The sequence below is a fragment of the Cygnus olor genome, chromosome 22 (genome assembly GCF_009769625.2).
Source record: "Cygnus olor isolate bCygOlo1 chromosome 22, bCygOlo1.pri.v2, whole genome shotgun sequence".
Taxonomy (NCBI): domain Eukaryota; kingdom Metazoa; phylum Chordata; class Aves; order Anseriformes; family Anatidae; genus Cygnus; species Cygnus olor.
This window is the reverse complement of record NC_049190.1, coordinates 3,224,844-3,251,614: the sequence shown is the minus strand read 5'-3', so window position 1 is coordinate 3,251,614 and position 26,771 is coordinate 3,224,844. Positions and strand designations below refer to the sequence as shown.

Genomic DNA, 26,771 nt, shown 5'->3' with positions numbered 1-26,771 from the left:
TACCAAAAGGAAAGAACATAAAAAAAAAAAAGAGCAGAAGGGAAGAGAGGCCGTGAGAAGGAGGAACATGACTTTTGCTTGTCACCTCCAAAACAGCAACTATTTTTCCACGTATGTATTTTTCCCCATCCTGGAGCCTCCTCCGGCTCTCCCGGGTTTACTCAAGCCCACGCAGAGCAGGAGGCAGATGGGATAATTTGGGTTCCTCCACGCCACGGGCGATGTCCGGCCAGATCAGCCTGGGATTAGGGCAGAGGAGCTTCCCCTGCAGGGCGATGGGGACGTGCGTCTCAGGAGAGCCCCTGCACGAGGAGCTGAGCGTGGTGGCAGCCAGCAGCCCTCCCTGCCCTGCACACACACAAATGGAGGAGCAGAGGGGGCTGACAAGCAGCAGGGACGTGACCTGCAATTGCCTCCTCTCCCCAGCGCAATTGATCCTGTGACCTGGAAGGCAATTGCCTTAATGCACGGACGCAGCGCTACGCCAGCCTGTTAATGCAAGCTAATACTCTGGTTGATTACGGTATTCATATATTTTACATATAAAAAAATTACTGCTTTCCCTTTCACTTAATGGCCTGAAGAAGTTTCCTCTGATAAGTGCTCAGAACCGCTCCTCTCCGCCTGACCGCTGATGCCCAGCCTGGCCCTTCCTTGCTGCTGGGCCACTCTCCTCCAAGCTCTCCACCAGGCAAGGCATCAAGATGCAGCACAGGGTTATTCCAGATGCTGTCACTGACTCACTGCAAATATTTCCATTCCTTTCTGTCTATCTGCTGCTGGCAGAAGGTGCAGCGATTGGCAGAAGTGCAAGAAAGAGCCCAGTGCTGTGCACAAAGCATCCCACCGAGGGTGCTACGTGTGCAGAAAGGCTCCCGTCCTGCCCCTGCTCCCTGCCTTACAGGAGCTCCAGCAGGTGTGAAAGAGGGCCTACTAATTACCCGACCGTAATGAATGAAAGCAGTTTGCAGCAGAGCTGTTACGCTCAAGTCAGGAGTCTCTTCTCTTATGAATCAGCGACCTGAACATTTTGGCACAGACCACAAAAACCCAATGGATGCACAACTCTCGTTGTGCTCACAGCGGTCCTAGGAAAGAGCCTCCAGATAAATGGGATTTTACCTGTTTGCATCATCTTTTCACAGGAAAGCCGCTCAGAAATGACTAGAGGCTTTTCCCATAAGAAGAGCATGAGCAGTTAGACTAATTGCAGACAATTCATCCACAACTTGCAATTTGTTGTAAAGCTGGCTTTACTACCAAGGCTGGAAAAGATTTCAGTATGTTGGTTCCTTAGTCCGTAGCTCACAGAAAGCCTAGTGGCCCCTCTGAAAGGGGTTTGCTGGAGTTAAGTTTCTAGAAACCGAGATCACCATCAAAATTTATGGATTGTTTCAGAAGATGAGAGCATTGCCATGCCCACTCCTAGACCTGGTCTCCGGCCGAAGCAGAAGATTCGGAAGAAGTTGCAAGGAAAACCAGATTAACTTGTCCTGAGGGAGAACTATGCCTAGCCTTTGCCACGTCCAGCACCAGAAAGACTTCAAACCTTTCTAAAATAAATAAATTCCAACTCCATAATCCTTGGTCTTTGCAGCTTTGGGCACTCGCTAATTCAAGCTTTCACATCCAAAAACCAGGAAGTCATTATTCTTTTTCTTTTTTTTTTCCCCTCTACAGAGGTGATAGGACTTTCTTAGCAAAAAAAAAAAAAGGAAAAAAAACTTTTGCCAATGCAACTTTTAAAAATCATTCTCAGATCAATTAATCAAAACAATCCACTTTCAGCAGTGAATTACAAACTTCTTTTCGGGGGGGGAAACAGCAGGGTACCTCTGCAAGAAGGAGAAAAAGGAAACCAGAAGCACAAACCCCAGGAAAGGTGCTTCTGTCATCAGCGTATCGAAAGCTGTAATCACAATCCCATAAATCAGTTACCTTGATTAGCAGAGCCTCTTTTGGGCGAGCTTCCCCCACTGCTCTGCCTTGTTTCCCTGGCAGTGTTTGATCTCTTAAATGCTTTACATCCCCCTTCCCAGCACCGGGGTGCTGCAGCCGGTCATTACAGATTCAGCAGGCACCGCACACCGCCTGCCGCTGGTGCTGCTCTCGCCCTCTCTCTAATAAAGCCTGCCACGCTAATAGAAAGCCAGATTTTAGTGGTTTCCTTCCCCGTATCCCCCCACTTCCCCAGTTGGAACAACTTGTCCCAGTCCCTGCCTGCTAATTAAAGCAAAGGAAGATCCTGTGCTAAGCTGGGAGATGTTTTCCAGCATCAAAATCTTCACAGCAATTGGGCTCACCACGGCATTACTGTAACCCACACTACTCCAGCCATACAGGACACACATTTGTGCTGCTAAAACACAAACCCGGTGCCCCGTTACGTTGCTCAGGGCATGGGGAACACATCCCAGGGCTCTGGGATGTCCTTTCTGCAGCTGTCCCCCAGCATCATCTCCCAGAGATGGAAGGGGAGCACCAGGGCCAAAGCAGCAAGTGCTAAAATATAAAATCAGGGCCGGAGCTGCCAATAAACCTGAGAGCCTGTTTGCCGTCTGTGTTCCCAGGGACACATTTCCAACAGGTTTCTTCCCCCGTGTCTACAATATTTCATCTGGAGGATGGATGTTCTTACGATACACAGTGAGCTGTCAGGGAAAATGGGTTTCTCACCTAACTTTTAACACATCTCCTGGGATGCTGATGCTGGAGGATGGCATCCTTCGAGACTCGCTGGACTGATTGACATCGGTACAGGGCCAATAATCTGCTACAGCCAACACCAGCACAGACTAATTGCCTGGTCCAGCAATGCCCAAGCAAGCTCTGCATGAGCTGCTTGCCAGCAGCCCTGCCCTCCGCTTACTCTTTTATATGCCTTTGGTAACACGTTGACGGCCCGTCAAGCGGGAGGCCACTGCGGTAGGCAATGACCAGCAGTTCTGAAACACAAAGGGAAAATAAAACACCCCACGCTTAACTAAACCCATGGAGTTCACTGCCACAGGAAGCCAGAAAATGGCAAGGATTAAAGAGATGGACCTTTTGCAGGGGAAAAGCCCCACGCCTGCATGTAAAAGGGCACATGTGGGAGAAGCACAGCCCAGGCAGGGGCACAAGGAGCATTTTGATCACCACTCCCAGAAAGAGACCTGTCACCTGTGCTCTGGCACTGTCAATCTGAAACACATCCGTTAGGTTTGGTACTGCAGCGACTATATTTTTTCAGTCCTCTCACACATTTGATGGGGAACGACCCCTTTCCGTGCCCTATGAAGGGATGTCTCCATAGGCAAAACAAAACACACACATGAGCAAGAAGGTATACCGAAACCCTGGCCTGTTTGCTCTCCCCTCCATCTTCTGGCTACCCCTGCAGCCATCACCAGACACCTGCATCCTATGCAGCTATTAAGATTATTAATTTTTAAAAGTCTCATTTATTTCAGCTGGTTCCCTGAAAGCCAGCCCGAACTCGGAGCCCTTTTGCTGACACAAGGCCTTTATAAAAAATGCGCCTTATTGTCGCTGTCGACGTTTACAAATTCTGCTGTATCCATCTGTCCAGTTAATTACTTTGTGCAGTAGCCTGTTAGCTTCTTAAAAAAATGAAAAAAAGACCCAATTATCATTCTGGGCAGCTCCTTCAATCCCAGAGAAGCAGCACATCCCCAGTGCCACCAGTGCCTTTGTTACCGTTTCAAGCTGACAAACGGGCAGGCAGAGAGAGGAGCGAGCGCTTTGCAAGCTCCTTTATTCCCGCGGGACGGGGGCACGATTTCCAGCTCTCGCGTACGTCGTGCCCTCTGCCTCGGTGACAGCTCTCCCTGATCTTCCCTCCCCTGTCCATGCCTGGGCTCTCTCGCATCCTTCTCCTCCTTTTCTCATTCCCTGGGACTCGGCCACCTCCAAATACCAGGGACGTGGCACGGGGCAAGCGGCTCCCCGGCGCGCACAGGGATGTCGGTGCCATTCGGCAGAAGAAAGGCAGGAGGGTTTTGCTGGGGCTCGGCTTCAATGAGAGCATTTTTTGCTGGAACAAGGGGCTGAATTCAGCTGCCTGGTGCTGCCTGATCGCAGTTAGTTGCCAGAGTAACGGAGGCGCTGGAGCTGCCAGGGCCACGCTTCAGGGGAGGGATGGGGCTGCAGCCTGGCACCCTGCTCCATCCCCACCAGGGCTGGGGACATGGGCAAGGGGTCCCCAGACCCTCTGCAGGATAAGCTAAGACCCCAAAGCTGAGCAGGAAAGGGGTGAGACCCCTGGGAATGTAGAACTGGCTCCTGGCACCTGCTGGGGATGTCCTGGGGTGCCTCTGGACTGCTCCATCCCCGGTGAAACGGGGACACCACGCTGCCCGCACCCCGTCCCCAGGAGCTCTGCCTCTTGCTGCAGCCCCAGAGCTGTTACCCCATTGTTCCAAAGGTTTTTTCCCCATCTGAAGGCCCAGACATGCAACTGAACACAATGGCAGTAAGGATGCTTGACAGGTTAACACGTCAGCTCTCTCTCCAAGAACGTACTTCAGTCTGAAATAAAACACAACGCTGTCTTCTGCTTTATATAGCAAAACCTGGCCTTAGGGACCCAGCAGACCAGCAAAGGCTGAACAAGAGTGGTTTTCTTACACGGGGAGGACATAATTTGTGCTTTGTACAGTGAGAGTGCCAACACAGCCCCCTAAGACAGAGACTGCAGTCTCTCCAGACCAAATAAAACACCCTGTGATTTTCCCTGCTAAGGGAGGACGAGTTACAAGTTATCCCATCGCACGCCCGATCCGTAAGCTTCACAGCACATTACGGCGCCCAGCGGATCACCAGGAGACCCACGCGTTTCTCCTCTTTTCCCCTCCCCCTGCTCATATATTTGTAAATTGGATTTTCATCTGTAACCCACTGCTCACCTCACTCCCCAACTTCTCTTTGCGGAGATTTTGCAGATTAAAACAGACAGCCAAAGCCCACACGTACATGCCCCCCAGTCTTCTCAGCACTCCTGTATCATAGCGCTGCAAACATCAGGGAAAACACTTGTAAGGCACTCAAATAGCTGTAGACACAAGCAGGCTCAGCGCTGCACGGTGAGAGCTCGCTGCTATCCCCCACGTGCCCACGAGGACCTCCGAGCACGGCGCAGCTCTGTCTCCCCACTGATTCCCTCGCACAGCCTCGCTGAAGCCAGGAGCCCCAGCCAGCCCCGCTGCGCGCGTTGGCTTGCTCCCTGTTTTGCAATTTTAATTTCTCACCTTCCTAAACATTAAAAGATTTATCATGCTTTTGACAGAAATATTTAATTTTCCAAACGTGTTTTGTTTTTTTTTTTCCCTTCCAGAGGTGCTGAAAGTCTCGAGGTATAACATTTCCGTACAACACCTGGCCCGATTTCCATAAAGCCTGCCTGAAAATAAAGGGCTTCACGCCACGGGGAGCAGAACCCCAGCAGCATGCACAAGGCAGGCTGCAGAGGTGCTGATAATGGTTTCTTATGCAAAGTTTGGTCCCGTTTGCATTTGTAGGAATCACAGGAGGCAAGTCCAGACCCAGGGAGGGAAGGAAGAGCTCCGCCAGCCCACCTGCCCGTCCTGTGGGCTCAGCCATGCCAAGCCATTTGTCTAATCTGCTCCTTAAAATCTCCAGTGGCAGAAACTCCGCAAACTCCCTTAGCAATTTATTTTAGTGCTTCACCCTTTCTACTGCTCGGCGGCATTACCCGACGTCCAGCCTCAGTTTTTCTTGCTGCAATTTATGCCGTCGAGAAGAGTTCATTCCCTTGCTTTGAGATTGTTTCTCCTGGAGTCCTGTGGGCATGTGTTCAGTGCCGAGATGGCCGCAGGTTTCCGTGCTTTAATAAATCAAACATTACAGAGCAGCACTGATGGGCCATCTGATTTCGGCTGCCCTCCGCGAACCCAGCTCGGAAATTTGCTCTCGCTGCGCTGCCATCCCAGCCCATGCATACGGCAGGGCTCAAGCAAGAGCACAAATGGGAGCTCTGGGCATTAAGGTCTCGAACTGGCGAGCAAGATGGAAGCAGTTACAAACAGCCTCTCTCCAAAGGCATTGGCCTCGTTTTTCCTCACACGCTGGCCACGCAGACGCTGGAGCCTGGTGCTGAGGTTCAGGAGCCCAGGGGGGGCAGTTTCTGTCCAGCCAAGCTAATTGCCTCCAGAGATGCTGCTGCCAAAGGGTTATTTTCATACTTTGACTGTGGACAGCAGAGTTCAGCCTCAATCTCCCAACTTTGAAATGCTGCCTGGTGGCCTCGGGAAGGCAGGAGGAGAGCAAAGCAGCCCCGTGCCAGACAGCTGGGACCCAGCGACCGCCAGGCAGGGCCAGGGCAACACAGGCTGGGATTTTACCAGAGAAAGAGATGGGGAAAGACGGGAGCACGCCGGGAAGGGAATGCAAGAGAAACAAAGCTCTCCGAGTAGCCACAATGCACAGCAGACAGTAAATCTCACTCCTGTTGCTAAAGCAGAACCGCTGAGCAGCCCTTCTGCTCCCAGCCCCTCCCTTACACCCGGAGGTTTTCCCTGTCCACCCAGCTCTGCCCCCCTGCCTCCTGTGCACGCTCAGCTCTGAGAACGATGTTACTGTGCCAACACGGTCTGTAGTTCAGGCCCAGAGCCCATTGCATGGGTTGGGCTGGTGCCGCTTGGGGCTTCAGCAGGGCTCCGCAACTGCACCCGTATCCCCTACGGGCCTCAGCAGGAGCAAGGACAAGCCCCCAGCACACCTCTGCAGCGCTCCTCCTCTTTTTCATTCTTCCAGGCTACTCTCTAACGCCCCTACCCTCGTCGTGTCGTTTCTTTATCTTCCTTTAGTTCTCACAACCTTCCTTCCCCTTCTCGCACACACTTTGCCCAAGAAGGATGGGGCAGCCGGCCCTAACCCATCATCCGCGACGTTAACAACTGCATATGCAATTATTTGCCAGCCCTGTTCCCCTGATGAATTCCATCCTGTGCCTCTGCAGGCTGTATCCATTTTTTCCCTGCCTTTTGCTCCCAGATCCCATAAAGAACTTTCCCCTGTCATCATTAGGGCCGGTGCCTTTCCATATTCACTGACTAACTGCTCCCGGAGGCTCCACCTTACCCTGTGCCTTTTAAAAATATTCCATTGTTACTTCAGTTCTGATGCAAAATAACAATGCCCCAAACACAAAACAATTCTGAGCTCTCTTGGACTGGAATAACGCATGACAGGAGCTCACACACCCCTCGCTCTGCTAGACCAGGCTGGCAATGCAGACACCGATCACACCAAACTTGCATGCTCCCTGTTGTTTAAATTAAGTAGGCACATCCACACCTAGGAGAAAAAAAAGCCAACTTACACACAGCAGCTGGCTTGATAATTCCCATCCACCGAAAGCCATTTCTCCAATAATTAGAGGTTTTAGATGCTTTAACGAGGCTAACACCGGCTCCACCCACAGGGCAAAGTTCAGTACAAAAACCGGCAAGAAAGTGAACAAAAATGTGCACTGAATTAAAACTCAAAAGCTAGGCATCTCAGTGGGAGCATCCAAGTATACAAGTCAACAGCTTCCTTTAGCTAAAAAAAGTCATCTCAATCTGTTTTCCACTTTTTTTTTTAAAAAAAAAGCCTAGGAAATATTTCAAATATTTGAAACTTTCATTAAATATTAAGTGCCACGTGCCTGTCCAAAGCTACCTGTTTCTACATCCCACATTATTCACAGCTGAAGAGGGTGACATTGGGTCATAGAGATGCAAATTCTCACAAAGACAACTCCCTTTTTAAATACATAAACACAGTATTTTTGGAAAATGGAGTGAAATGCCAAACTGAAATGGATCTACCCGCAGCACTTGCTGTTCCTAACACTGCCTCATGCTAACTCAAGACCCTAAAAATGCCATGACTCCAAATCATACCACAAGTGGTAACAAAGCCAGCTTGTCCATCACTATAAGGCTGAACTCCATAGATGTTTTCTAGTACCAAATTCATTTTTTTCCAGCCGTTTACCCCTTTGTGCTGGGATCCCACACGACCAGACCCCATGCCGGTGCTCGGAGCGCTCTGTAGGCACACCGCAGCCATGGGACAGCTTTGCCCACACAGCTCAGGGATTCGCGTCCCAGGTCAGAAGAGCTTCCCCGCTCAGAAAAGACAAAAAGCTTTGCGCTTCCCTGAGCCACGACCCGAGGGGCTGCTTGCACAAGCAGGAGCGAGCAGGATTGCACGGTGACGCCAGCCCTTGTGCACCACCGAGCCCTCCCTGCGGACATCCCTTCTTTTCCCTCCCTCCCAAACCTCTCAGCCTTCAAAACAGGCACTTGGCCCCGTATTTTTCAGCGTGCCTGGGCCTTGAAAAAGCAGCAGATCGGCTGCTCTCCGGGCTGCTCGCGACAACCACAGCCCTCCTAATTAAAAGAGAGCTGAGAGAGCCAGAGCAGGGAATGGATGCGCGGGGCCCCCGGGGCGAGCACGGTGCGGATGCAGAGCAGTAATCACAGCCCTCCCAGGCACAGTTTATCACCTGCTCTCATGGGGCCCTCCTACACTCACCTGCTCTGCAGGAGACTCTCGGAGATTAGAGCTGAGCCTGGTATCTCCCCTGTCCCTGCTCGAGCTCCTCTGCTCTGTCTCACCATGCCTTCTCTGCGCTTTTAAGTTTGCATCATTAAGTGGCCTTTAAAAGTCTATTATGCAGCTCTGGTTAGACAGGCTGTATGTGAGAAAGGGAGAAGGAAGTACAGGGGGGGAAGTGAAATAAAATTAGCCGAGGGCTGGCAGAGGAAACATGCCCAGCAATGTCATTGCAGAGCGGTGACTTCGTGCGCGCAGCAGGCGGTGGCACGGCAGGTCTGGGGGATGAGCAGGGTCAGGGGGTGCACATTTACCTCTCGAATTGCCCCAGTGTTTTCACTTCATCCTGGAGGATAACTGCAGGACTTGGTGAAGAAAAGGGGTACAGCAATGCCCTCACCTAAAGGTGGGAAGTTGTCTGCAGCAATGCACAGCAGGCAGCGCCATGGCACAGCCGCGTTCCACATCTGCTTGCTAACCCTCTGCAGGCAGCGACACCGAGCAAAAACCCCACTGCTGGCAGCACTCCGAGAGAGAACTCTTTTGTCCTCTTCCCTGCTCTCTCCATCGTAACTTCTCAGTGTCCTGGGACTGAGAGAAAATGCCCAACTGCTCGAGGTGCCCCTACTACAAAGCGGTCACCATAGTCCTCTGGGGGCACATCAGCTCCTCTTTTTTTCTTGCCCACCTCCTGTCCCCTCCCCATGAGCATTCCCAGTGCTGACTGACCCTGGAAATGCAAAGAAATTACCAGTTCGACCTGCAAGAGGTGGGGGCGTGGGGACTTAACCCAGGCAGAAGGCACAGCAGCCTCCAGGTCACTTGCTGGGCTTCTCAGTGCGGAAGACAAAGCCTTGCATAAAAAAGGCAGAGGAAAGATAAAAACAATGGCACCAACCCTGCAGTCAAGCAGAAATAACTCAGCTGTCCCCAACACAGGTGTAAGTTGCCGCGTTTGACCTTGCTGAGATGTTTCAGGCCAGTGCTCATGACTGTGGCCATCGACAAACAGAAAACACCAGTAGCATTTGCATCAAATGATCCCAAACAGGTCGCTGGCTATGTCGGAGCTGGGAAAACACGCAGGGACACTCACACCACAAAGCCAGGCCAGTTCCTTACACACTCAATGCTTCAGATTTTCACGTGAAAAAAAAAAAAAATTCATCAGTAAAAAGAATCATTCATTTACCAGATTGGTAAGCACATGCACCCCAGTAATAAAACAAACTCTATTGCAACTGCCCCAGGAAAAGGCAGCACGTTTCCTTGTGCCCCTACCAGCTCTTCGGTGCCAAATTCGGGTGGTGGAAAGCAGGAGGCTCCCCTTCACCCAGCTGGAGTCTCCACTCCAGAAAAGGGCTGCAGCAAAACTCTTCATTAGTCACGGCTGGCAAACTTGAAAGGAATAAAAGGAACCAGTGAGTAATGCAAAGCTATAAAAACATAACAACCTCAATAATGGGAAAATCAAAAGCCAGCACAAAGCCTCCACGTAAACAGACCTACAGAAACAGGAGCACTTGAGCCAAGGCATATAGCTCAAAACGTCCATCTGTATAACTGCGCCTTGAACATTTCACCTGGAGTGCTGTTACACACACCAGCTTGGAAACGGTGGCTTTCCAGTCCTCACATCTGCACGGACATGCAGATACAACCCAACCATCGCCTCCACTGCCCTGGGAAACCCTTCTGGATGTTGCCATCCCAAGGGGACGGTGAGGGGCAGCGGCTCTACCGGCCACACGTGACGGCTTTAAGAGCTGCATTTATGCAAGCAAACGGCGCGCATCGGCTGCATTAACACCAGCGCCTGCAAAACGGACTCGGAGATTTTGGCCAGAGATTTGCTCAACATACCGCCAAGGAGAGAGCAGCGCTGGGTTGTGCTTTCACAACAGGATTTCTGCCTCCCGTGGCATTGCCTCGCCTTTATCTGCCGCACACCGGGAGCGCAATCTCGTCCACGCTTTGCACGCAGGGCGAGGCGAGGACGGGCTTTCCTCTGCGGAGCTCCCCACTGGACATCCAGCACATGGAGAAGAACACAAACTGTTGCAATTTGCAGCAGGATGAACCCTGCGGACCACTACTGGCAACGTGCAAATTCCATCAATTACCTCAGATAAGGGCTACAAAGAGCTTTAAGCCGAAGCTGATTTGATCATTCGTCTCATGATTTCTAAAAGCCCCAGATCCCCAGCTCAAGAGTTTGTAAGAGAATCCCAAGCTTTGTTTTAACAAGCTGGTGGAGGATAACTTTCTGGTCCCTGTAGCCCTAGAGGGAAGTTTAAAGCTGCACCGCGCTGCCATGGCACCGTCCAAAAGGGAGCTGGAGTCGGGGCACAACCCCACAGCGGGCAGGAGGCGGGCATCACAGCTCACCCTGGGCATGGAAGATGAACAAGGCAGAATACATCACTCCTTTCTAACCCCTTCTGCTTTCTCAGAGGCTTTTTGGGAGGCGGCAGCACTCGTGCTTGGCAGTCCAAGCCCAAGGAGCTGCTCTCCGAGGACACCGATCAATACCTGGGCTGAACTAGCTCATCTTTTTGCAACAGCATGAGACAGTGATGGGAATGCCCCACACGAACAGCCACTTCCCAGCGTTTTCCAGCATCTCTACCCACCCTGCAGCCTCCGGAGGAGGCCCAAAAGCAGGAGGCCAAAAGCTCAGTGCAATACAAAGAGATGCTGATGAGATATCTCTGCGCTGAGGGATTTAGGAGCCTACGGGCCTGTGAGGAGTTCCCTGTCCTTGCTTGGGTCTGCAGGGCGGTTGAAAGCAGCATCTCGAACACATCAGCAGAGCTCTGACACCCCAACACCACCCTGCATGGCTGCGGGGGGGGGGGGGGCGGGAAATCACTTGTACCCCAAAGTCGGGGCTGGAGAGGGAGGGAAAGCACGCAGGGAGCGCACAGGGACTTTCGGGACCACCTGGCAGCAACGGGACCTTTGCTCAGAGCTTATGACAAGGTCCCCAGCAGCCCAGGGTGGCCAGAGCCCCCCCTGCTTTCAGGGCCTGCCGCTCGCAGTGCGATAATAAATCCACACAGACACTGGTCAGGTAATTCCCAGCCCCTCTCAGACGTTGTCTGCGTGGCTCTAGTCACGAAATTAAAGCAGTCTGAACCAAAAGACTATTTGAGGACAAATTTGCTTCCTCATGACAGCTTTTCCACAGAACTTAATGGACTCTAACTCATATCTGTCAGCACCCCGCTTTCATAAAGTCGTTTTCCTATTCCTGGGTGTCACCTGTAGGGATCGCTTAACTCATGCCGTCCTTCCCATTTTGCAACAGCTAGAATAAAAGCCTGCGGGATTTTCCTCCTGACACAGTGATATTCCCAGAGACCTACGAGCTATAGAGAGAATTCTTTTACAATACGATAATTGACTCAGTCTCCAAGGGATAAACATGTCAAGATACGAATATCATTTTTTTTCCCCTTACCAATGCAATGAAGATGTGATTGAAAATGTCGTGTTCTGGGTGTATGAGCAATATTCTCATAACTCATCATCCAAAATAAATTGTTCTATCATTTGTACTAGTTAGAAGCTATTCCAAGTCAGACAAGCTGAAAGCAGAAGTTTAAACATACTCAGCATGGCAGCAGGAATATTAATTTCGCTTCCCCCCTATATAAATGTTAAATCACAGTTTCTCACCTAGGGTTAATTAATCTTTCAAAAGTGCTCGAGTCCACCAAGCACGCGGCAGAAAGATCTTAAAGACCAGCCAATAGCTTCAGAAAAGCTCCCTGCAAATCTTGAAGATTTCCTGCAAATTCCGGCCAAAGAAATTGGATATGCAAACCCACGCCGCCATCCCCGCGTCACGCCACGAGTCTCATTCTTTGCAAAAAAAAATAAAATAAAATAAAAAATGCAATTACTTCGGACGCGTCGGATCACGCAGTGGATACAGAAGAGGAGCATCGCTGAGTGCAGGGGATTACTGGGATGTGCTGCCAGCTCCTCGCCTCGCGTTAACAAAGCACTCAAGGACTCGCGGGTCCGGGAGCTACATCAAACCCCGCGGCTCTCCTGCCTGGTCCTGCCACTTCCTCCCCGTGTGTCAGCGGAGTGATGGATTTGGTTTTTCTCTTTCCCCCATAAAGCACTATCTACTCCCATAATTGAACCTTCAGCAACAAAGAACCTCTAACGGATGAAGCAATTTCTGGGGAAACCGGGACCCTAATCCTCCCAGACAACAGCTCCTGGACCGCGTTCAAACGCATCCCCTGGTTAAATCCGTGTTTCAGGCTACTTAAAAGCCTTGAAGTATTAGGTGCATTAAAGGTACTTGCGAGAGAACAAGGCTGGCACGCAGGCTGAGGTGCCTTCAAGGAGGAGGAGATGATACTAATTATACTGCTGGTAAAATGGAATCACTGGGGGAGAAAATACAAACAGTCAAGACAGCCACGCGGTACGAGAGCAGCAGTACTATTTTATCAGTGGTGGGCCATCCCTCGGAAAGGGGAATAACAGATTACATCAAGGCACTGACAGACAATCAGTGAACACTCAATTAACAGCTACAATATTACGAACTTAAGCAAAACGTGGCTTTGCAAATGGCAAGCTCTCCCTCGTACAGATAAACCCTAATTTCATTTTCTTCAACGCACCGATATGAAACATCAATAGGGAAAAATTCGGATGCCGCCACCCGAAAGGAAGTACCCCCAAGTCCTGCAGAGCCAAAGGAGCTGGCCCAGGGCTTTGCAGCCCAGGCAGAAGGGTCCTGGCTTGGGGGCACGGCCAAATCCCCCCCTGCCCCCTTGGTTTCAAGGTGCCATCTGTCCCTGGATTTTCTTGCTTCTGCTCCTTCTCCACTTTTGCCTGGCTTTGCAGCTGTAAGGGTGGAGAGGAGCTGGGTATTAGCAGAACGTCACCCTCCTGAGCACACCCTGCACGCTAATTAACACCCAGCCACTGGCTGAATGGTAAGGACGCCTCTTCATCTCCCTCCCCGAGTTTGCTGAGCATGTCTAGGTGGTGGCACAGGGGATCTGTGGCTGCAGCAACCTTTGGTTTTGTGCAGCAGATGCCAGGGGCTGTGTCTAACGAAGGGGCAGGAGGGGAGCGGGGCTGAGAAAATCACAACCCCATCAGCCACCCTGCAGACATCCAAACACCGGCTGCTGGGATGGAAAACCAGGGGCCAGCAGGGAAAGAGTGTTGCTCCTGAGGACAAGAAACCAGGGGTGCCTGCTGCACGTCGCTGTCCATATGACAGAAGGTCAGCACGTGCCCGGACCCAGCACCACCCTGTTAATGCCAGAGCTTCTGGCCAAGTCCTAGAAACAGGCTCTGCTGACACCAACCCCATCTCCTCCAAGCTACAGCCCCATTCTCTGGTGAGTGTTGCTTTCTGCCTTAAAAGTAAGAAAAATGACTTAATTAAAAGTTTTGAAGGCCAATAACGACCACTTTGAAAAGCTTGTTTTATTTGTTATTTACTCCTGCTGAGTTTTCCCAAACCAAGCCACCACAGCCTGCAGCTGACCTAAAGCAGCTCCTGCAGAGGTATCATTTCAATTTAAAAACACCAAATATACCAAGTCCCGGGTACTTCGCTCCTGTGCCTAACTATAGAGCAGTACGAAAATAAAGCAGGCCTTTGTTTTTCTTCATCTGAATTGATTTATCTTGAGCATCCAGCCACAGAACCACGTCCTGCCTTTGAACCTTCGGCTCGCAGAGTCTTCTGCCCTGATTAAGTATTTACAGACAGCAATCAAATCCCCCCTTAACCTTCTCTTCATTAAAAGACACAGATTGAGCTGCAGCCTCTCTCTCCAGCATCCTTTACAGACCTCAAATCATCCTTGTAGTTCTTCTCTTATCTCTCACCAGTTTGCCAACATCATTTTTAAAGTATAGATACCAGAACTGCACACAATGCTCTCCCGACTTGGATTCATTATTTCTTTGCTTAGATTGCCAAAGATAGCACCAACACTCCCCGAGAATTCACACCACTGTAGGACCAGCAGGTTAGTGATAAGATAATGAAATTAAGCTCCAGCTTCTCACCTTGACGCGGCAGCTCCCAGGGGTTCCTCTCTCCAAGTGTGAGTTTTACTCCCTGCTCCCGTTAATGGGGATTAGTAAGTTATCACATGCCAGGCACAGCCTGCCAGAGTTGTCTGCACATTTACCCTTTTTCCCCCCCCATTATAAACAACTGATAACTCGACTAAACTTCACGCCCTTGCTCAAAAACCCTCACGCTCATCACCTGAGTGCAGGCTCATGGGTTGTGCCACATGAACCCCAAAACCAGAGCCTGCTCCAACATCCATGAGCGAATTTCATAGCTGTCGGGGGCCAAAGCGGAAGGAGGGAGCTCATTTGGCAGGCAGGGTCCCAAGCCACGCTTCGTGGTCCCAAAGCAAAGCCAGCTCCCAGGAGCCACGAGAGCTCCCTCCACCAAACCCCAGCAGCACCAGTTTGCCCATGCCAGAGCACAGCAAACGCTAAATCCCATGGCATTCATACCCCTTCCAGAGCTGCACCTGCAGCCCCTGCTGCTCTGACACCCGTGGGACAAGGAGCTTGCAAAATCCCCCACCCACACCCCAAACCCACGGGGACATTTGGGGCAGCGCTGCCAGGGCTCCGGCACCCGACACCAGATGGAAATCCCAAACTCACTCCGTGTTCGAGGGGACGCAGAGCCGGGGTTTGCTTTAAGAAGCCTCCTCTCTCCCTCTTGTTAGCCCTACCAGTTGGAAGCTGATACGCCTGGATTTTTCCACCAATCGTCGGAAAAAAAATTTGTCATAGGAAATGTGCAAGCGCTGACATCTTAAGACAAAAAAGATGCAGATTTCTCAACTGTTTGCAGCACATTATGGAAATACATTCTTAGGGACTATTAAATATGGGGATTATTGACTAGATAACAGCAGCTCAATGGACTAGCTTGCAAATATGTCTTTAGACCATTCTTAAAATGCAGATTAATTATCTAACAGACCAGAACATTTTTTTTTCCTACAGACGTTCTAATGATCTGTTGCATAAACAAACAACCAGACAGTTTTGTTTGCATTTGTGTTGGCTGCGATGTTCTTCAATAACTAAATAGGGACTGAGGAGACCTAAATCTTGTTTAACACCCAGCAGGAACAGAACAAAAGGCGTGTCAGTCCAAATCACTGAAAGACATGTTACTTTAAAGACTCCTGGGAAGCCCAACCATCATAACACCAAAAGGCACCGGTTCTCAAGCACACAACTTCAGACACGCCAAGTAGCATTAAGTTTGTTTTTTTTTATTTGCCATTAGGTTTCATTAAAGAGATTACAACGTTGACTAGAAACCACAACATTTAATGGCTAGTATCCCTATCAGTGCCTTTTTAAATGAGCAGGGCGTGTTATGCTATGGAGATATCATTCAGGGCTCTCTGCTGACTCAGGAGAACATCGCCGCTCCCCAGGATGCTCGAGGTGGGTTTTTTAAGATTTATGGCATGCACAGGTGGAAGTGAGGAGAACCATTACAGAGCCCTGCTGCTCCGCACAGACCCTCACCCACCAATTCCTGCACAACAACTTGAACCCTTAAATTCAAATATAAGAATCCCATCTTGACTTTAAATTTGCCATTAGTATAGAGTTGACCATGGCACTATTTTTTTCAGCATAGGTAATTAACTCGTTATTTGTAGACTACTTCTCCTCAATTTCTAGTTTCACCTTCTCCTCAATTTCTTTATGCTTGGGTATCAAAACCACTGCAAAGCAAGTGTGAAACATTATTATTCCAGCTTCACACCCACTTTCCCTCGGTGTGAACAATAATGCAAACCGCAAGACAGTGATGAATTGGACCTGGAGAGGACCAGATGCTCTGTGAACATCAGCACAGTCTCTGCCCCAAACACTTTTCAGTCTAAAAAGAGATGTGATAGCCTGCTCTCAGAGCTGTCCGTGCACACATACAATCCTTTAACGCCAGATGTTAGCAGATCACACCCGAGGTGGAGCAAAATGGGGAACAAGAGGAGAGCAAAGAAGAAAAGAGCAGGGGCAAGTAACGAGTACAAGTGGAGTGAAGTACAGTTTGCTCAACCTGGTTTGGGATGAAAAATGAAGCTCTGGCACGCGTTAACAGCCCGTGGGTGAGCACTGGGTTCAGAGAAACACATCCTAGCGGCCCCATGCTGCAGCCCAGCTCTGCCAGGGGCTCCGTTATTCCCCAGCCTCGCCGCTCCGCCCTGGATGAGCCACATGAAGAGCAATGCCTTCACACACAGCAATTTGCTTCTCCATCGCCGCCTACAAGAGGAAAGCACGAGGTCGATGCCCAACACAAGCCCCACCACGGATCTAAACGTCGGTGCCAACTCGCCTTGCCATCCCTCGGTCCCTGAGCAGGGCCAGAGAGCTCGACGAAAAAATAAATCCGCTGCACCAAAAGACAGCGCATTCTTCAGAAAAACGTCAACCTCTGCCACTGAACCAAAACCACGCTCGTTTTCAGCAAAAAGTTAAAATATAAAATCTAAAGGCTGAGCACGGAATGTTGCAGGATTTTTTTTTTTTTTTTTTTTTAAAAATCAGTCCATCCCTCCTGCTCAGGCCCAGGCTATCGTTGCTCTCAGGGTCAGATGCCCGTGGAGGAAGGGATGGGTGCAGCTTCATGATGAGGCAGAGGTGTGACCCCACAGCCCCCAGCCGGCAGTGCCCCGACGCTGGAGGCTCCAGCCCCACCAGGGGACGGCTCCGTGGGGCTCTCCAAGGGGGGGACGCAGCCACTCACCCCCGCTCCCACCCGCTGTGACAGCCCCAGCAAGGGAAAACCTGCTTTGTAAAACCAGCCAAGTCTTCCAGGAGCCGAGCACATGCCTGAGTGGGTGGGAAATTAGTGTTATTATTACTTTGTGCTCACGGGGTCTAAGACCTCAGATGACTTGTTTGTGCCCAGAATGAATTTCTGCAGACTCATTACAAACCCTTGCAAAGCAGGGTTTATAAGGTCACAGGAGAATTTCCCTTAATGGTAGCCTAGCTAGGGATTGCCAGGATGATCTATTTCTCTCATTTATGCATATGCAATAAGGCCACGACGAAGCTCCTTTGCTTTATTTCCACATCATTGTGCTGATGCTGAGCTAACCAAATAAACTGGAAAGCGGGTGAGGAGGGGAGGAACAGAGAGGCTGAAGGAAAAAAAAAAAAAAACAAAAAACACACGTACGCCTGGCTCTCTTCCTCATGAAGGATGCAAATGAATTCTGCAGACTTTGAAGCTGGGAGATCTCAGCAGAGATGAAAATCCCCTCGCGCTGGAGGGCTCACCGGGTGCTCGGCTGAGACGCCGCGCGGGTGTTGCATTATGCGGCCGCTGCCATGCGAAGGACGGCCGGAATAAATATCGGAGCCCCGACACCTGATGGAGCCCTGGCTCTGGATTTGCAGCCGGGCAGGAACACGAATCCTCCAGGCTCGCTTTTCTCCAGCACCGCTGTGAGACCACAGCCTCTCCGCAACCCACGCCTGAGCCACTTCACAATAACTCGCTCCCTTCCAGCGCCGCACGCGCTTCCCAAGTCTCCAGTGAGAAGCAAAGCAGGTCCGGAGGGGAAATCACCCAGGCAGACGGACAGCTGGCACCCTCAGCTCCTCCTTCCCCAGAGCGATTAGCACAGGATCCCCTTGGAAAGGCACGGGAAGGAGCTGGGGGAGCTCAGCGGGGCTCCCTATGTCCTTTGGGAAGCCAGCCAGCCCGCCGGGGTGCCCGTGACCACGGCCCCATCCGGGGCAGCTGCCTGGCTCCAGCAGAAGGAGTCCCTGGTCTGATGCCAGAAGTTTTGGGTACAGACCCACGGCCACCACGGTGCCACTGGAGCACGCGGTGCCCGGGACAGGCAGCAGTTTGCTGGGTCAGAGCATCTCCTGCCCCCGCTCCTTCTCCTGGCAGAGCCCCACAGAAGCATCACTGACCACACCAGCAGGAAAAAAGCCCCATTTGCTCCAGTTTTTCCTTTTTCACACGCTTGGGGTGCTCCAGGCTGAGTTACGCCCCGAGCGCTGCCCGAACCGCTGGCGTGCTCAAACGCAGCAGCCTCGCCTGTTCATTCCTCCAAATGCTCAGCAGCAAAAGCCCTTTCCATTGGCATGCTCTGTGTCTCTCACCCAGCTCTGATCCATTTCCACCTCCAAATCATTAAAGATCACAAATAAACCCAGCCTCAGCATGAGGAACCTTCCCATAATCACCTATCTGCGCTCCTCCATTCCACTTCTGTTTTCTAGAGGTGAACAAGGAAAGCTGGCGCCGGACTCTTCCCCTTACGCCGCTATTTATTGCCCACATTCTGCTATTTATTTCCTAAAATAGTCTCTTTGGGTTGGATCTAATGAAAACATCCAAATAAATGAGGTCCGTCGGTACGTCCTCGGTTCCCATTTCATTAACCTCCCAACCCGCCAGCAGCATCAGGCAGGCAGGTTTCCCTGCCGTGCGCCCATCCTCTCATAAGCGATGGTGATTTGACCCCCAAGGTTAGACCCACCAGAATATTTGAGCGATAATTTGCCCATACCTGCCTCATATCCTTGCTCTTCCTCAGGTTTGTTTGATTTCTGCAAAGGCATTGCGTGGCAAAACCACTCCTGGGGGTGCCTGGCAGCTCCCTTTGACCGCTTGGGTCTGTACCTTGGTAGTGCCCCAGCACAGGGAAGAGCCGTCCCTTTTGCCAACAGCTGCTGCGATTTCACACCATTTATTCTGGGCCCCTGGATGAACCACCCCGGACCTACAGATTTACAGCACCTGTGGTCCATTACAAGCAAAAAGCACTGGTGTTAACCCCACGGGCTGCCCTTCCAGCCCCTGTCCCACAGGGCAGGTGGAAACTCACTGCAGGGAGCCTTAACAGCGCTCCATCACTTCCTCATGGGTCCTGGAACTTCTTTTTTTTACCTCCCCAGGTGCCCCATTTCTCCTGTCTGAGGACCCAGGACCATGTCGGTGTCTCTGCTGGGAGCAGACGGGCAGCCAAAGCGGAGTTTGGGCTCCCCTGTGCACAGAAGCAGCTCTGCAGCGGTGCCAGCAGCCTCCTTCTCGGCACAGCCGAAAGCCAGGAGTTGCACTCCTACGTAAAGCTTTCACCGTGAAGCCGCTGAAACCCCACAGGTTTCCCTGCATCGCTCCCCCAGGTCTAAGAGAAGACTTACAGAAACTTCTGTCTCACGTTCTGCGTATTGCAAAATAAATAAAATCTGACCCTACCGATAGCTGTGCATAAAGATCTCCCCCCCAGAGTCAGTGAGAACCGATACCCACAGCCCAGCCACGTCAGCAAGCCTTTAGAAAGGGCAAGGCACTGACCACCTGCACGTCCTCGGTACCGACTGAATGCAAAATGAAGCTCAAAGCGGCTTCAAGGAAACAGAAGTTTGTCGCACTGGTGAGCTCTCTGCCCGCGTGGCCCAGCGATACCTGCTCCTGAGCACGCACCCGCTCCTCCCCGGTCCTTTATGGCTTGTGTCACCCCGGGCTCGTCCCCTTTCCCCCCTTCCCACCCTCGGCTCACCCCCACGGACCCTCATTCCCAGCCAGCCCCCCCACACGTGTGCCCGTGCCTACCTGCCTCGCTGGTCCCCCCGCGGGGCTCCCCAAGGAGCAGCTCCCCTGCCTCGCTCGCCGCCCCCCCAGCCTGCCGCGTGCTCCCGGGCGCTCAGGCCTCTGCCAGCCCGCATCGCTCCTTGGCTTCTTTTCCCTGCGCAGCTTGCAAAAAGAAGTCTCCAGCACGAAGCCGGCGGGCGGCAGCAGCGCAGCCTCTGCCCGAGCTGCAGGCGGCTCTGCTTGGGGACCCTTGGCTGCCTTCACCCCGCAGCCGTGCTCTCTGCCCTTCCCAGCCACCCCAGGACCTTGTTTCGGGGCTGCCCGGTGCCACCACGGTCACCAGCCCCACAGGGGCTGCCTGAAATGGCTGTTTTAAGGAAGAAGGAGCGCTCGTTGTGCCACATCTACAGCTGCGCTCGTGCTCATGCTGGCTGTCGGCTCCCTCTGCCCCACGTCCCGGGCACAGCTCCCTGCCCACGGCACTGACTAACGCCGGACGGGAGCAAAGAAACCCCTGCGAACCAGAGCGAGCCGCACAGCAACTTTCCCAACTTCTGGCTCTGCTGATCAGCCCCGACTCCCAAACGGACACCGACAGGGAAAAGCTCCAGCCTCTTGGCATCCATTCCTCTGCCCAGACGGCTCCCTGCAAACACCCAAATGCCCAAACACCAAAGCGGGCTTGCAGCAAGACGCTTTAGTAACGCCTTGGCGTGGTGGGAACCTCACTGCAGATTTCTTCCGGAGAGCAAGCTCCCGTTAAGTGGTGAAACGAAGAACGAAACGAGCCACAGCAGAAAAGCACCGAGCCCAGCAAACATCCCCCTGCTACCTGCGAGCACGCACGTCCTGGCCCCGGGAAGCGCTGCCGGCGGCGGGAGCACCAGCGGCGGCTCCGCGGGGATGCTCGTTCCCCAATGCCGTGGCCCCCGGGACGGCTCCGCTCCCGCTGCCCCCAGCCTGGGAGGAGAAGCTCAGCGAGACAAAGGGATCGCAGCTGGCAGGGGCTGGTGGAGCTCGGGGCGGCCGCAGCATCGCTCGCCACCGGCAGCGGGGCCCCGGGGATGCTCCGGGAGCGCCTCGCCGCCACGGGGGCACGTGGGGGAGGCGAAGCAAAGCCGGGCTGAGCAGCTCCTGTGAACTTTCCCCAGGGTCTCAGCCTTCGGGGTTTGGTCCTGCAGGGCTGGGGATGGGAAATACCGGAGAGCCGGGGGGTGTTGGACGGTGCTTGGGGCATCTCAGCCAGGCGGAGCTGCGGGCCGTGCCCAAATCCCGGGATGAAGCTGGGCCTAGGGAGAGGTCCCTACGCGGAGTTTGCCCCCAGCTGCCCACAGTGGGTTCATTTAAGAGAGCCTGTGCCAGCACCAAGCCCGCACGTCTGCGCACGCCGCGAGCGCCTGGCAGATTCTGAATTATTCACGAGCCCAACTCCGCCGGAACGCGAGCCCCCAGACCCCAGACCCCGGCGTGCCGGGGCAGGATGCCCGCGGAAGAGCGTCCTCCCCGCGCCCAGGGCCACGGCAGCCGGGCTGGGCGGCAGCACCGGGGGGCTCGGGGGGCAGCCCCCGGCCGGCTCCGGGCTGCTGCTGCTGGGGGTCCCCGGGGGGGTCTCCGGGTAAGCCCCGGGAACTGCGCCCCCCCCAGCCCGCACTCCTTCAACTTCAGCTCTCCCCAAAGCCGGCGCAAACTCTCCCCGCGTTAAAACGCTGCGGAAAACAAACCGGGGGCGGGGGGGGGGGGGGGGGGTCGGGGGATGCGAGCCAAGCCCCCCAAGGTGGGCACCCCCCGGCAGCAGCCGCCGCCCCCCCCCCCGGGCACGTCTCAGCCCCGGGCCGAGCCGAGCGGCTCCCCCCCGGCTGGGGGGGGGGGGGGGTGGTCTCGGGCGGGCACCCCCCGGCCGGAGCTGCGACCCCCGAGGGGGTGTGTGGGTGTATAGAGGGGGGTGCTGCCCCCCCCCCAGCCCCCTCCCCGTGGGATGCGGGGGGACCCCCGGGCGGCCCCTACCTGGCGGCGCTGCTCTGCCCACGGCGCGGCTCTGCCCGCGGCTGCCGCTGCTGCTCCCGCCCCGCTCCCGAGGCTCCGGGCCCCCGGCGGCCAGCGGGGGAAGTGCAGGGGGCGGGGGGCGCCGGGGGGGGGGCAGGGGGTGGGGAGGGGGTACCGGGGGGGGGGAGGGCGTGCAGGGGATAAGGGAGGGGGTTAAAAGGGTGGGGAGGGGGTGCAGGAGATAAGGGGGTGGGTACAGGGGATGGGGAGGGGCAAGGAGCAGGGGAAGGATGCGGGGAGGGAGGGGGGGGGCAGAGGAATGGGATGGGGAAGGTGGGAGGGCAGGGAAATGGGAGGGGGATAGGGGCAGGAGGGGGGATGCGGGGAGGGAGGGAGGCAGGTAGGGAGGGAGGCAGGTAAGGAGGGAGGGAGGGAGGGAGGGAGATGGGGATGCGGGGAGGTGGGATGGAGGGAGGGAGGGAGGTGGGATGCAGGGAGGTGGGATGGATGCAGGGAGGAATGGAAGGAGGTGGGATGGAGGGGGCACCCGGAGCAGCTGCTCCCCGAAAGCAGCACTTTTCCCAGACTCAGCACTTCTGGAAGGACCGCTTGATCTCTGGAAGGGCTGCGCCTTCTCCCCACGCATCCCAGCTCTCAGTGCCTGGGGCCAGGGCCCTCCCTCTCCCTCTCCCCGTGAGCTTTCTCCTCCTGCCCTGCCTGAGAAGGACAGGACAAGACACTCTTGCACCCACCTCCTAAAATTCTTCATGTTAAGTATTAATCTCTTCTTTGCCCCCCGCACAGTAACACGTGTGGGCAAGAGGCATCCCCTGGTGCTGGGAGCCAGCAGTGGGGCCGAGGGAGCTGTCCTATAGCGCAGAGACAAGAAATGCAGCGCCAGCCAGGGCCAGCTTCCCGAGCAGCATCCCCGTGGGCTGCAATGCTCCAGCTCTCCCTGCCATGCTGCAGCTCTGCTTTCCAGTTTGTTTGTTTGTTAATAGCGAGGAAAAACAAAGCTTCTAAACCATCAATTAACTGGACTCTTGCGTTAGGAGCAATGAACTGCTGCTTGATGGAAATTCATCTTCCCCTCCCGCTGCGAGGAAACCGAAATAAGCTGGAGGAAGAGAAACAACTTCACAGGAGGGAAAAAAAAAAAAAAAGCGACGCCTCTGCTTCAGAGACAAATTACTCATAAGACGCACAGGTAACAGGCATGGGGTGCTTTGAGCTCATCCCTTTTGCACATCATTTCCCTCAGGACAGCAGCCACAAGGCGATCGCTTTTTGAGCGATCCCTGCGCCTTCGCACCAGGACCCTGCCCACCAGGCCAGGAATTTGTTATTCTCAGCACAGAGGAGCATTTCCTGACATGTGGGCTGCATCCACAGGCTCGCACATTGGGATATTTTGACCATGATTTTCACCTACCCAGGCATGGAACAGCATGGCACGGTCGCACGCCCTCCTTTACACCAGCACCAGGAGCGGTCCCATCCAAGGAACATCACGCAGGACATCACGGCTGATGCGCTGAGCCCTGCTCTTCTCCTCCCCTCCTCTTAACCAACTCCGGCTCTCCTGCCACAAGTCTCGCCGCTAAGTTTGAGCCAAGATAGCTGGGTTCCAATTATTTCCAATTTCATTTGCTCTCTCCGGTTCCTGAGACAGTTGTATTTTATTTAAAAGCTTCTGGTATCTTTGCGCTCGAGATAATTCAGCGAGGGAACAAACGGGGTTTAAACTGTCCGCAAATAAATCTGGTTGGGGAATAAAGACTGTAACCTTGAGGGAGATTTTGAAGCTGCCTCCTGATAAAAATAAAAAAGGGTGTGTGGGGAGAGCAGGGGGAGGGAAGGCATCCGACTGGCTTTAAAATAGAGTTCGGTCATTTTATGAATGAGGCTATCTGCGAGCTGCTTGCGATGACCCAGAAAATGCCGTTTGTGGAAGGCACTGGTGTGGCTGGAAGGCAAAGCCCCCGAGAGGTGCCGGGGGCAGAGCCCTGCTCCCTGCATCCATGCCGGGTGTAAAAAGGGCTGTGCCATGCAGGTGGGTGGCTCTGCCCCCGTTTTCACAGAGGGTTTGTCCCCTGTGATAATCCAATATGGATAAACCCAAAGAGCTGGGGAAAACAGCCACCACCCCGCGCCTCGCTGCCTGTTACGCACCCAAGCAATTAAATTATCTTCTCCCTCTCAGCTGCACCAAGAGGGGCTCTGATTTCAAACTGACACCAAGTTGAGCCGTGAATCATTTAAACAACTGCCACATTTATCTTCATAGGTGTCTGGATTTCAGCAGAAGGGTAAATAACAGCACCACTGTATAAAGAGGCAGTCAAACGCGTGAAGTACTGAGAGATTGCGGGGATAAAAGGCACTGCAAAAGGCAAGATTTCTCTTTCGATTGAAATATAAAAAAATAAATCTATTATATACGTGCCAGGTTTTTTCCTTCAAGATTCATAACAACTTTCCAGTGGTAATAGAATATGTCCAAATTAGATCATTTTACAGATAAGGGCAGCTTTGAAAGAACTGGTAAGTGGAATAAGTATCTTGTGGTAGTTACATAAAAAACCTATCTAATTATATATATATATTTAGATGGCTCGAAGAAAGTTAGTAGGACGAGTTAGATAAATAAGGAACATTTTGTGGAACAGTTTGTTTTCTTTCTTTTTTATGCAAAACGGAAATGTGTGTGAATTGAAGGGAGCTCAAGTCAGGAACGGCATCTGCGATCCTGGAGCTGGATTTGGGGCAGGCACCCGCAGCCCCTGTATTGTGTGGCTACCATTTAATCTCATATTATCTAAATATATATACATATAAATGTATATATTCATAGCTAGTGCCCAATGCATCAGACAGGCTTGCAGGGCAAATCCCCGAGCACCTTTGGTTGCAGCCCCGTGCCGTCGTGGTGTGATTCAGCCTCTTCAGACAATAATAAATATTGGGCTGATTACTTGCAAAGCGTTTATCTTCATTTGGATCTTCGTGTTCCTTGCTGTTTGGTGTTCTCTCCTTTGTAATTACTGCCATCAAAAGATGTTTTCTCCATTCACACACCAAAGAAAAATAAAAGCAGTCATTTATAAAGCAAGGGAAAAAAAATACCACCTCTTTTTTGAAACGCGGTGAAAGCAGAAGATTCAATAGACTTTCAGGTGAGAAATAATTAAGCAAAGAGCGTGATGAAGAAGGAAACCAGCTTGAGAGATGTGATGGGCCCACCAGCGAGGGAAGGCAGCGAGGGATGCTCTGGGCTCTGCCATGCCCGATATCCCCTCTGCCCCAGGAGGAAAATTGAGGCTCCAGGGCTGCAAAATTCTCTCCAGGGCTGCAAAATTCACCCTAGGAGTCCCTGCTCTGGCTGTGGCTCACCCTGGGACACGTTAGCTTGCCCTTAAATCCCCACCTCACCAGGCATGGAGCCTTGGGAGGCACCCGGTCGCTCTCCCGTATGCTGATGGGGACGTGTGGGGCTCATGCAAGACATGAGCAATGGCTCGGCAGCGACAGGGGCGGTTTTGTTACAGCCAAATAAAGAAATTGCAGAGGGATAAAAAGGAAAAAAAAGTTCAGTGTAAGATACAATTGAGGTTATTTGACTTGTGCTGCGCACAGCCGCTGAAATGATGATGATGAATGGGGCAGGGAGGCTTTTGAAACGTTGCGAGCCTCTTTCTCCCAGGGTGGAAGTTATGGTAAATAAATAAACAAACAGAAATTCAATATTTGGAGGTGAAATACTAGGAAAAGGGCAAGCGCGGCAGAACATGGAACAGGCAGTTCTTTAATCAGCTTCTCGTGTTGAATAGTAAGCAAGGACCAGAACTGCTGGAGAACAGGGAGGGCGCCTCTGCTGCCCTGGGTGCTCTCATCAGGCCTCCGAGTTTTGGGAGGAGAGGGCAGAAGGGAGGAGGAGGGGAAACCATTTCAGAAACGAAGACCCACAGAGAAGGGCTTAATCTCCTTCTCATCACGAAGGTCAAAGGGAGGACAGGTGGAATTCCATCAAATACACCTTTATAAAACCAGAACCAAAGCATTTCCAACTGGAGCTGACGAGGCCAGCGCGAAGCTTTCTCCTTTCCATGGTAATTCAGAACTGAGATGTTGTTTTAGCACCAGCACTGGCATCTGAATTGAAGCTTCAAGAGACAGGAGGAAGGAAAAATGTGCTCGTTAATATCCTAGTATAACAATAAACTCAGATAATATGAATTATTGCAAAACCTCCAGAGAGCTGATAGAAATGTAGATTTACTCTCCCATCCATGGAGCTCCACTTAATGCAGTTTATTCAGCAGCACTGAGTAAATATCAACAAGAAGGTTAAAATATTGATCAGGGAAAATACTTCACGCTGAATAAGCTGCAGACATCTGGAAACAAACAAACTACTGCAAGAAAGCGGCAGAGATATTTTGGGCCTTTCATCCTGCCAAAAGCCCAGCTGATGATTTGCAGCTGTGAACTCCCATCTGGTGAGGAAGATGGGGAGGAAGAGATGCTCGGTGAGTGAAGCAGGAGAAGGAAGCCCTGATGGTTCATTGGTTTGCGATAGAGAAATGCAGGAGGGGTCTGCAGAGCCACCTCGAGC

General features: G+C 52.6%; 1 protein-coding gene across 2 annotated transcripts in view; it reads right to left on the bottom strand.

Annotated features, from left to right (window-relative positions):
* The window catches only part of GRIK4 (glutamate ionotropic receptor kainate type subunit 4), a 166,836-nt gene extending 147,553 nt beyond the window's left edge, over positions 1-19,283 (bottom strand). For both annotated transcript variants that reach the window (XR_005814260.1, XM_040534372.1), the window contains exon 1: positions 19,149-19,283. The gene's annotated coding sequence lies outside the window, so the exon portion shown is untranslated. The remainder of the gene's footprint in view (positions 1-19,148) is intronic.
* Positions 19,284-26,771: the final 7,488 nt, after the last annotated feature.